The 9,695-nt window shown below is 43.0% G+C and overlaps 1 non-coding gene across 1 annotated transcript; it reads left to right on the top strand.

Annotated features, from left to right (window-relative positions):
• The first annotated feature begins 2,466 nt into the window (after positions 1-2,466).
• On the top strand, positions 2,467-2,573 carry LOC129400412 (U6 spliceosomal RNA). Its single transcript, XR_008627655.1, has one exon. It is a non-coding gene; the product is annotated as a U6 spliceosomal RNA (small nuclear RNA).
• The last annotated feature ends 7,122 nt before the right edge of the window (positions 2,574-9,695 follow it).

The raw sequence follows: 9,695 nt of genomic DNA, 5'->3' as shown, positions 1-9,695 counted from the left end.
AGGAAGAGGCCCAGCTCTGACAGGGCCCCAGGGACAGGCCTGAGTGCTCTGAGCCACAGTCAGCACCTCCTCTCAGGGATCCCACACACCAGCCTCCCCTGGGTCCCCTCCTTTCTCTACAGAGGCTCCCCCATGCAAATCTGTACTTGGGACCCAGGATTAAAACCACGTTCACACTCACCCCAACTCGGGCTCCCTCTCCCCCTGACACGGTGTCTGACATCATGGACCTCGTGGGCAGGAACGTGCATCAGCACTTGTTCTTCCTCCTTCTGGTGGCAGTTCCTGGATGTGAGTATCCCCTGGACAGAGGCTCCAAGGTGGGCATGGGGTCTCTGAGCCAGTGACTCACTGTGGGTCTCTGTCCCCAGGTGTGATGTCCCAGGTACAGCTGCAGGAGTCGGGACCAAGCCTGGTGACGCCCTCGCAGACGCTGTCCCTCACCTGCTCAGTCTCTGGATTCTCTCTAACAAGCAACCATGTGCACTGGGTCCTCCAGGCCCCTGAAAAGGGTCTGGATTGGATTGGTGCTATATGGTATGATGGGGACACAAACTATAACCCAAGTCTTCAGTCCCGAGTCAGCATCTCCAGGGACACCTCCAAGAACCAATTTTACCTAAAACTAAGCAACTCAGTAACAGAGGACACAGCCGTGTATTATTGTGCAAGAGACACAGTGAGGGCAAGTCCCTGTGAGCCCAGACACAAACTTGCTGAGTGAAACAGGGAGCTGCAGGGATTCGTGTGACCACCAGGGGACGCTCTGCTCCTGGCACTCCAGGGCAGGTGGAAAGGGGATGTAAGGGTTCACTTTTTCCACTTTTTTTGAAATATATAAAGAAAATTTCATTATACACGTATATAAGTTTTAGTTATTGCTTTCTCTTCTAGTTCAAAATTGTTTATTTACTGTCTCAGAGTCTACTGGAGACTTTTGTGTTTTTCTGTAAGGCATGTTTGATTTTCCTTCTCAAAAAAATAACTTTAAACACATGAGGGTTTCCCCCTTTTATCTTTGGTATTTTAACTGAGGAAATAATCTGAGAATTGATCCTGGTATATCACAAAATCCCCGCGCTTCTCTCAGCACCAAATCCACACAGACCCTCACACTCTACTGTGGCCCCTGTTCTCAGCCTCTTCTTCCCAGTGATCTGAGCCCCCACCCAACTCCTCTCATGAGCCCAGAGTGTGGTTAAGATGCAAGGGCCTTTATCATTGAATCCTATCCATCCTGACGCTCTGTTCTCTGTGTACCACAGATGAATGAGGTTGTCTGGATTTGTCAGTTTCCCTCTGACAAATTTCACTTAATCTGATATCCCTAGTTCCATTCATGGTGAAAAAAACTTTGATATTTTGTCTTTTCTTATAATTGCACAGTATCCCATTGTGTATCACTGTATCACTGTCATCCCATTGTTCATCGATTTGTTTGAGCAGGCACCAATAAAGTCTCTATTCCTCCCAGCCCTGAGATTTTAGCAGCTTCTCCTTACTCGTCTTTCCCAACGATTGGAAGCTCTTTCAGGGTCAGGGGAATGAGACCTATCGTTACTGTTTTGGGGGTGTTGAATACACCATAGGTAGCTTGCCAGGCTCTGCCCGTGTGGGTGGGATACTCTCGGTAGCTTGCAAGGCTCTCTGAGAGGCATCTACATTATCATCATCCTGCTGATCGTCAATTATCTCTAGCGGTCTCAGTAACGTCTCCATTCATCTTGGCCCTGAGATTTATTTATTTATTTATTTACTTATTTTATTATTATTATGTTTTTATTGAATCACCATGTGGAAAGTTACAAAGCTTTCAGGTTTAGGTTTCAGTTATACAATGCTTGAACACCCATCCCTTCACCAGAGCACATATTCCACCACCAAGAATCGCAGTATACCTCCCCCCCCACTTCCCCACCTCCCCAGCCCCCCACCCCCCCTGTATAACTGATAAATTTCACTTTACTTTCACTTTGCTATGATTACATTCAATATTTTAACAAAACATCACTATTATTGTTTGGAGTTTCTCTCCCTAAAGTCAGACCTGCTGAAAAGGAAGCATTTGATAATTCGTTTTCCATTGCTGAGAATGAAGTGAGAATGAAGTCGAGCAGCCGCAATAGTGGCTGCACGGTTTTGGATTTTCTGTATTTTAGTAGTTTAGTAACTAAGTCCAGGGAAATTTTTGCCAGAAATTGCATCATTGCAAGCTCGTACCCCTCTGCGACTTTATATTCCACATATGAGTGCAATGTTTCTATGTCTGTCTCTTTCTTTCTGAATCATTTCATTCAACATGATACTTTCCATGTTGGTCTACTTATAAGCAAATTTCATGACTTCATCTTTTCTGACAGCTACATAGTATTCCATTGTGTAGATGTACCAAAGTTTCTTTAACCAGTCATCTGTTTGGGGGCACTCTGGTTTTTTCCAGATTGTGGCTATTGTAAACAGTGCTGCGTGCTCGCTTCGGCAGCACATATACTAAAATTGGAACGATACAGAGTAGATTAGCATGGCCCCTGCGCAAGAATGACACGCAAATTCGTGAAGCGTTCCATATTTTTACACGAATGGCCAAAAGGCACATGAAAAAGTGCTCTACATCACTAATCATCAGGGAGATGCAGATCAAAACAACCATGAGATACCACCTCACACCACAGAGACTGGCACACATCCAAAGGAACAAAAGCAACCACTGTTGGAGAGGATGTGGGGAGAAAGGGACCCTCCTACACTGCTGGTGGGAACGCTGACTAGTTCAGCCCTTTTGGAAAACAATATGGACAATTCTCAAAAAACTAGAGATTGAAATCCCATTTGACCCAGCAATACCACTGCTGGGAATATATCCCAGAGAAGCAAAAAAGTATAGTCGAAATGACATCTGCACTTATATGTTCATCGCAGCACTGTTTACAATAGCCAGAATCTGGAAAAGACCCGAGTGCCCTAGAACAGATGACTGGTTGAAGAAACTTTGGTACATCTATACAATGGAATACTATGCAGCTGTTATTAAAAATGAGGTCATGAAGTTTGCATACAAGTGGATCAGCATGGAAAGTATCATGCTAAGTGAAATGAGTCAGAAAGAGAGAGACAGACATAGAAAGATTGCACTCATCAGTGGAATATAGAATAGTAGACGATAAGACTAACACCCAAGAGTAGTAGAAATAAGTACCAGGAGGTTGACTCCATGGCTTGGAGGCTGGTCTCTCATTCTGGGAAACTCAGAGAAGGAAACACCAAGTAAAATGTGGTTGGAGGTCATGTGGGGGAAAGATGATGCGGGCCGAATATAGACTAGAGACTGAACACAATGGCCACTCAACACCTTTATTGCAAACCACAACACCTAATCAGAGAGAGAGAACAAAAGGGAATACCCTGCCATAGTGGCAGTGTGGGGTGGGGGGAGACGGGACTGGGGAGGGTGGGAGGGATGTTGGGTTTACTGGTGGTGGAGAATGGGCAATGGTGAAGGGATGGGTTATCGAACTTTGTATGGGGGAAACATGAGCACAAAAATGTATAAATCTGTAACTGTACCCTCACGTTGACTCACTAATTAAAAATAATCTATTAATAAAAAAAACAGTGCTGCAATGAACATAGAAATGCAGATGTCATTTCTACTATACCTTTTTGCCTCTCCGGGATATATTTCCAGGAGTGGTATTGCTGGGTCAAATGGAAGCTCAATTTCTAATTTTTTGAGAATTGTACATATTGTTTTCCAAAAGTGCTGAACCAGTTAGCATTCTCTCACCAACAGTAAAGGAGAGTCCCTTTCTTCCCACATCCACGCCAACACGGGTTGCTTTTGTTTTTTGGGATGTACTAGCCCTGAGATTTTAGAAGACTCTCTTTTTTCTTCCTTCCAAATGCTGCCTCACTGGAGACTCTTTCAGGGTCAGGGGAATGAGACCCATCTTTGTTACTGGTTTGGGCATATGAATATGCCACGAAGAGCTTTCCAGGCTCTCCCATGTAGGCAGAAAACTCTTGGTAGCTTGCCAGATTCTCCGAGAGGTAGAACTAGGCCATAAGATGTCTTTCTGTCTTCTGAGAGGTAAATATATATATGCATATATATAAATGTATATATATTACTCACTATGATTTGTTGCCTACTCTCTGACCTCCTCAAATATGGTGTGGTAATTATGGAAAATGGTAGGAAGTGTCTTATAATGTGTCTGGGATCTTTGGAACTTCATTCATGTGTGAGGCTCAGCCAGAGCATCCATAAACTGGTCTGGAGTGTGGCGGTGGTTGGGTAGTGGAGGTTGGCTGCTGGGGCAGGGTCCCTTGGGGCTGGGAGCGTTCTCACCAATCCCCCTCCGGGGCACCCCAAGTGAAAACAGCCTGCTGCAGAGTCTGATGTCATGACTATAGGAGCCTCATTTTATACTCCCTCTGATGGAGCAGCGGTTTGGCTCTGGAGGGTGGCCAATGAGGAGATTATCTGGTGCCGGCAGGGTGTGGCTTATGAGTGTGATCCCTGGGTCACCGGAGATTGAGGGATAGCAGGCAGAGGATCTCTGCTTCTGGGTCCCATTGAGTGCAGGGTCTAAGGTCACAAAGTTCCACAGTATCTGGGTTCTGTTGGACTTTATTCATCTGTGAGGCTTGGCCGGAGTGTCAATTTCTTATCCATGAAACTCTCATTAAGCATTAGGATCGTTCCCATGCCCTGGATACTATTCTAAAAACTACAACTGACATTTGTTTACATGTATTTTCTCCAATGACTGTTTTAATGCTTATTTGAAGGTCCCCAAAATAGAATCATTTTGTATCTTGGAGATTCTATTTTCACTTTTTAGAGAAATCTCATAGTGTTTTCCATAGATACATTCCCACAAACATAGAAAGAGTGTTTCCTTTGACAACATCCCAACACTGGCTGTTTCCAGTATTGTGGATGTAAGCATTTCTCACTGCGGAGAGATGGCCTTCATTGTTTCTTATATTAACATTTCACTCATACTAAGTGTTGAGAAACACCTTTACATATGCCTACAGCCTTAGAAATGATGCTTTAGAAAAGTATCTATTTTTCATATAACTTTATGATGGGTGATTTTTTCTGATGTTGATCTTGGTGAGTGCTATGAGTATCTTAGCATAGATATTAGGTTGGATCTGATGTTCAGTGGGTACACGTTTTCTCCCAGTCAGTAAGGTACCTTGAGTTTAATGTTGTTTACATTGCCATTAAAATAAAACCTTTTAATTGATTTAGTCCCATTTATTTATTTTAATTTTTTTTGTCTTTGCCAATGGAGTGAAACTATAGATGAGCTCTCTAAGATCAGTGTCATAGAAAGACTGGGTGAGGTTATATTCTGCATATTTTAAGGATTCTGCAGTCAAAACCGTACCATAAGCCCAGTATTAATTAAATTCTGAATGTGGTGTGAGATATGGATTCATTTCTATTTTTTATTGTTGCTTTTAAACACAATTGATTGAAGAGATTTTCCTTGCAACATTCCACAGGATGGAATCTTTCCCCATTGATTCACCGTAAAAGATCTAATGATTTATTCTGGGCTCTCAATTCAATCCTTATTAGATTGAGAGTTTATATTCCTGAAACTCAAGGATTAATTTCTATAGCTTCATGATATTATTTAAAGACTGTTCCCCAGTGAATGTCATAGGTCTCAGTGAGGAACAGACAGTGCCAGAACCCACAGTTATTCCTGCCAACCTACATCTGTCCCTCCCAGGCTCCCTGAAAATACACCACAGTTTTTGTGGCTGCCAGAAGTTACTAGAGTCACAGCCCTAGCTGAATAGAGTGAGGAACTTCACAAAATCCATGTCCAGACCACAGGGTACTTATACTCTCAGCTCCCACAGAGCACTGGGATCAATGAAAAAATGATTCTATTGTTTAATGATTGTGGACTGAATCCAGGTCAGAACATCAGAACATTCGATGCTCTGTGGGTGTGTGGAGAGCAACAATCCTTTCTGTGCTCTCTGATCTGAAGAAAACACTGACAGGGAGACTCAAGAGTCTCAGGGAGAGAAGGAAGGAAACAATGATCACTGTCCTTCAAACAGAACTGAAGGAGAGAAAGAACGGACTCCATGGCTGAATGACAAAACGCAGACAGAACTGAACCCCCCTGTTGCGTGTTGTGTGTGCATCATGGATACTGTACTTGGTGCTGCGGTGAACACAACTATGATCATCTCCATTAGTTGGTGCTTTTGGGTTTCCAGGAGACACAGGAAGTACTTGAGGCTCATCTTAGTCTGAAGAGGAAGTGCTGAGCCCTGGTGATTCTCTGAGAAGGCAGTGGGGAGAGTTCAGAGTCGACTTTTTTTCACCTTGTATTTGTGGAAGGAGGAACCACATCCTATGACCTTGCAGTATGCACAAAGGCTGTGTGAGGCCCTGCGCTGTGAAGACATCTGAACATGCAGTGATCCACCCACATTGATCAAAATTCCACCTGAGGACTCACTGACTCTCTCAGCTGTTTGTGCACCACACATTGAAGGTGTCTTTGTTTTTGTGATTGTGATCAGTTTTGTTTTGTCAACAAGCAGTTACTCTCGACTGAGTTCAAAACCCAGTTTTCTGCATTCCTGTTTAATTTCCTCCCATAAACTAATTACGTTTGCATCAACGTGGAGCCAAAGTTTTCACCCATTTCATGCATTGAGGTGTCAGTCTCTCTTTTAAATCACCTAGCCAATTTCAATAAAATAATGCTAGAATCAAAAGACAACAAATAAACTGAGGAAAGTATCTTCCAACTCATCTGATGTAGGATTAATAAAACATATAAAGCTGTATGTATGGGGGCTGGAGTGATAGCACAGCGGGTCGGGCATTTGCCTTGCATGGGGTTGAACTGGGTTCGATTCCCAGCATCCCATATCCTCCCTTAGCACCAACATGAGTAATTCCTGAATGCAGAGGCAGGAGTAACCCCTGTGCAAGTAACCCCTTTGCACTGCTGGGTATGACCAAAAAAAAAAAGCAAAAATAAACAAATAAATAAAATAAAAATAAAGCACTTGTAGGACTTAACAAGAAAACTTAAACCCAATTTAAAATGGGGATTTTTAACAGATACATCCTTAAAGTAGACTTTGATGCAGAGAACTGTATAAACAAATTCTCTCTGTCACTTATCAGAGAAATGCAAATTAAAACAATTTTAAGATATTGCCTCCTACCAGGGAGATGGGCGCAAATATCAAAGAATCAAAACAATGTGTTGGCATAGATGTGGGGAAAATGCAATCCTCATTCACCGCTGATGGGAATATCAACGAGACTGACCTCTGAAAAAAACTCGGAAACTGCCCAATATACTAGGAATTGAGCTTCCATATGACCCAGAAATTACTTCTTGGGTCTGACTCCAAATGACCCAAAACACTAATTTGGAAATATATTTGCGTGCCCATGTTTACTGTGTCACAATATTGTATTCACAATAGTCAAATCTGAAACAACCCGAATGTCTGAGAACAGATGACTGGATGGAATATAGTACATCTACACAATCGAATACTATGCGGCCACCAGGAAAAATGAAATCATGACATTTCCTTTCAAATGAAGGGACATGGAGAGTATCAGGCGGAGTGAAGTGAGTCAGAAGGAGAGGACAAATATAGAATAATTGCACCCTACTGTGGGATTTAAACTTTTGTATGAGATTAATGTTCTATGCCAGGAAACATGGGGGCCAGACGGACTGGTCAATGGTTGGAATCTTGCTTCAAGTGTGTGTGGGGCTAAGGACAGAGAAGGACCAGTATGATAGGAATAGTTAGATATGATCATTCAGGACAAGAACTAAGTATTGAAAGTAGGAAAAGGGACACACTTAATAAACTTTCAGTATCTGTATTGCAACCCATAGACCCAAAAGAGAGAGAGAGAGAGAGAGAGAGAGAGAGAGAGAGAGTGTGTGTGTGTGTGTGTGTGTGAGAGAGAGAGAGAGAGAGAGAGAGGGAGAGAGAGAGAACTTGTATAGGATCCTAGGGATCTATAAAGGAGAAGGACAGATGATGTGATCGTTGGACACAGAGAGGGGCAGGAACAACTCCATCATGCCTGGTTCCTGCTTCACGTTTTGTTTTACATAAACCATTTTGTTTTTCTTAAAATCCCACTTCTCCCCCTGGCCATCTGTGATGGAAGGACAACTGGGCTGGAAACTCAGTCTTCACAGATCGTTTCATAGCCGCTAGCTGCTATCTATAGAAGCCACCTAGTCCGGGAAGGACAAACAACTGCCAGAATGGTCTGAAGCATGTCATAGTGACACAGCTGTAACTGCTGTTTGTACTATTTGACAAGTGACAAGTGACATTTCTGACTTACTTGTATTTACCCTACTACTAAAGTTATATAATACATTTGTTAGCAACTGTGTTAGAGTCATGCCTAGTTTTTTAAAAAAATCTTTCTTAATTTCACTGTCACTCACTGTCATCACATTGATTGTCAATTTGCTTGAGTGGGCCCAGTAACATCCCCATTCATCCTAGCCCTGAGTTTTAGCAGCTTCTCTTTACTTGTCCTTCCCAACGATGCCACATTAGAGGCTCTTCAGTTTCAGGGGAATGAGATCCATCATTGTTAGTGGTTTTGGCATATGAATATGCCCTGGGGAGCTTGCCAGGCTCTCCCGTGCAGGTAGTAAACCCTTGGTAGCTTGCCAGGTTCTCTGAGAGGGAGAATTCGACTATAAGATGTCAAGCAGCCACGAGTTCTTGGTGTTATAGTCTCTGGATGTTGGCTGTTGATGGGATTACACTGCCCTGCTGGGGGCGATTTCTGGATGTGACTGACTAGCTACTAGAAAATGGGGAATCTAAGTGGAAGAGACCTAGTCCTAATCAGTTCTTCCGCGTGAGTAAACATTTCAGAGAGGAAGGGCTGGCTCTGCATTTAATGCTTCCTCTTACCTACCCTTAGATGTCTGCCTGGCTTCAGAGTGTCTCCTGTCAGGCCAGAGCAGTGCACCAGGAAGAGTGAGTGTGAGCAAGATCCCCTTTACATTCATTATGGGGCCAGCATGTAGCTCAGGCATTCGGACAGTCACCTTGCACATAGCTGAACTAGGTTTGATCACCCTGAGATGACTCACTCTGCTAACCCTTCCCACAACCTGCTACCTCTCGCCCAGCAGCTCCTAGCTGAGCACAGAACTGAGAAAATTAATTAAATTAAATTAATAAATAAATTATCCAGGATCTGCCTTCAGGGCAGGCTTGGGTGGGGGTGGGAACATTTGAACTAATGGTGGTGGGAAAGTGATGGTGGTGGGATTGGTGTTAGAATATTGAATGAGCACTGTGTGGTGTGGCATTAAATAAAAACAAAAATCTAAAGTGTTTTTATTTTTATTTATTTATTTATCTATTTATTTATTTATTTATTTATTTATTTATTGCATCACACCCAGGGATGCACAGGGGTTGCTCCTGGCTTTGCACTCAGGAATTACTCTTGGCGGTGCTCAGGGGACCATATGGGATGCTGGGAATCAACCCCAGGTCGGCCGCAGGCAAAGCAAATGCCCTACCCACATCGCACAGCCCCTACAGTGTTTTGGTTTTTATTTTTAGGTAAATAGTTTTGCTTAAGGAAATATGAAAGAGAAAAATTAAAATCTTTTCAGTTGGAATATGGT

The sequence above is a fragment of the Sorex araneus genome, chromosome X (assembly GCF_027595985.1).
Source record: "Sorex araneus isolate mSorAra2 chromosome X, mSorAra2.pri, whole genome shotgun sequence".
NCBI classification, from domain to species: domain Eukaryota; kingdom Metazoa; phylum Chordata; class Mammalia; order Eulipotyphla; family Soricidae; genus Sorex; species Sorex araneus.
The sequence above is the reverse complement of the archived record's forward strand: the minus strand, read 5'-3'. Positions and strand labels throughout refer to the sequence as shown.